Raw genomic sequence first — 2,514 nt, 5'->3', positions numbered from 1 at the left:
TGGATTGTTGCCTCGTTATCATGAGTACTGTGTTTCACATTGTCCAGGTGATCCTGATGGCAACATTGATTTGACTGCAACATTTCTGCCCCACCTTGGTGGAAATTTGCACGATAAAAAGGCTGGCGAGAGCAGCTGCAGCAGCAGCGTGGAATGATGCTTTATACATACTTTCGTCTTCTTTAAAAGACAGCCTAAAATGCCTCTAAAAGAAGGCGGTTGGCAGTAAAAATTCTATTGTCAAAGGCCAGTTTCTTAGCAACAACACCCTCTCAATGTGTCACAAGTCTGGGGCCCTTTGGCCTCTCAAAGGAAGTTCCTTAGGTGTCTTTTACACACTGAGTGCTTTGTGATAGGTTAAGGCCTGCTGGCTGTCAACTTGGTCCCTTAAGGGAACTTGACAGATCTTTTAAAAAAAAAAAATCAATTTTAAGCTCACATGCCCCAGTGGGTGCCAAAGCCACTTCAGAGAGCCTGAAAGATGGCTGAGTCGACAGGATTTGACTTCCAGAGGTAGAAAGGTGACAAACTCTATCATGAGAAAGGGGCAGCTGAGGGCCTCAGAGGCCTAACCTGCTCCCAGGATCTGGGGCCTGGTGTTGTATTGAACCTATTTATCTCTTTCATGGGCCCAAGGTACCACGGGGAAAGAAAAGTTGTTCAAAAAAAAAAAAAAATGCTGGCAGAATTCAGGGGTGTAAATGATGAATTACTTTTCATCAGCTGAAAGGAAACATACTCTGGAACAATACTGAAAGGGAGCAGGAGCATCTGACCTCCTGCTTCAGAGCAGCCAATATCTTCATTCAAGAAGACAACCATGAAATTACACAGAAAATGGGATTGTCATGAACAGCCCCTTGAAATCTCAGTATACAGTCATTACGGCATGGGAAAAAGCCTTCATCCACACATCATAACTTGTAACAGACGGGGTGGCAGGAGGGGGGGGGGGTGAGGGCTGAGAAATAGCAACAAAAACAGGACTTGGAGTTACCAGTGAGAATGTGGAATATATTTGTTGATCTAGCTTTACCTTGTTAGTCCCCCAGATCATTATATATAGACATAACTATGGACTAACTTTACAGTGATTTGTGGCTATTTTTATAGGCTGCATATTGGACCTGCTTTGCAAATTAAGGAGTGGGGAAATAAATGAAGAAAAACTGAATATTGTATTTAGAGTAATGAATCCTCGTTTTATGACTCAGAACAAAAGTGTTTGGGTTTGTTTTTTAATGCCAATCCTTTTTGGATTTTTAAACCGTAAGTTGTTAGTACAAGGTGTAAATTGCAGAGATCTCTGCAAAACATTCATCCAATTAGAGGCAATTTCAAGTTCTATATTCTGATTTTATTTTTGTTGAAATATTCAAGCATTGCATTTCCAAACACTCTTACTCCAGTGAGCTTTACTTGGGAATCAGCATGCTAAGGATTGCATTGTAAGACAGGAGCCAAACTCAGTTGTGTGATATTGTCTGAGAATGACACAGCCTGTGGTCAGATTTGCATGTTCACCTTAGAGGCATGTTTTGTCTCTGCATGATCGACCAAATGAATAATCCACTCTACTGCAAAGTGCCAAGGGTGTCAGTTTGCTCTGGTGATACTTCGGGGGGTGGGGAGTATTTCCATTTTACGTAACTTATTCTCCTGTTCATCCTTGCTCATCTCTGCTTTTTGTGCCTTTTCTTCCATATTCAGTTTTTCCCTAGAACCTGTAGCTGGTGACAATCACTGTAAATTCATTTCTCCTAATTGTAAAACACCTGTTCAGAAAACAGATTATTGCTAGTGTTTTGCAGAGATTAACTCAAGCAGTATACTTTTTTTCAGACTATACCAGCAAACTACAAACATACTGTAATTTCAAGAAAAGGCCTTACCAGTCGTTCCCTTGGGTTTAGCGGCAAAGTCTTTTCCAGACTGCATTTTTGAGCAAAATACACCCTCTGTTGGAAAATAAGAGGCTGAGAGCATACGTCTAATCAAGCAATTTGGAGGAGGAATCCTGAATGCTACAATACACTGATTTCAAACTACTACTATTCTTCTTAGCAGGATCTGGGCCTCTATGGTCTAGCTCACGTCGGATAAAAGATGATGATAAGAAATAAAGCAAGATTCTTATTTATATCACATATAATATTGAATTATATATTCTGACTTGTAAAAAATACACTGATTTAACCTAAAAAAAGGATTTAACATAAACAAACATGCTAAATGCTACACTTAACTTTTAAAATTGAATTCACCCTCATCTATCAAATACATTGCATTAAAGCCTGCTTTTTCTGTGTGAAAGAAAAGTAAAAAAAAAAAAAAACAAGTAGAAAGTACAAGACTTTGGTGTACAACCTTTATGAATACAATAGCTGGGGTCATGCACTGTTTTGCAATGTCTGTTATTTCTCAGTATTTTGCTCAATACTTAACCAGCCTCGCTTTTTGAAAATTCTGAGCAGTTAATTTATAATCCAGCACACCTAATCCTGTATGGGATTG

At 39.2% G+C, this 2,514-nt stretch overlaps 1 long non-coding RNA gene across 1 annotated transcript; it reads left to right on the top strand.

The window, feature by feature from the left end:
* The first annotated feature begins 287 nt into the window (after positions 1–287).
* LOC310709494 lies at positions 288–2,140 on the top strand. The gene is made up of 2 exons (XR_014527553.1): positions 288–521; positions 1,843–2,140. It is a non-coding gene; the product is annotated as an uncharacterized lncRNA (long non-coding RNA).
* Positions 2,141–2,514: the final 374 nt, after the last annotated feature.

This window comes from Podarcis liolepis (genome assembly GCF_965112155.1).
Source record: "Podarcis liolepis genome assembly, chromosome: 1".
Classification (NCBI taxonomy): Eukaryota; Metazoa; Chordata; class Lepidosauria; order Squamata; family Lacertidae; genus Podarcis; species Podarcis liolepis.
Note: the sequence above shows the minus strand (reverse complement) of the source record. Positions and strands in the feature narration are given on the sequence as shown.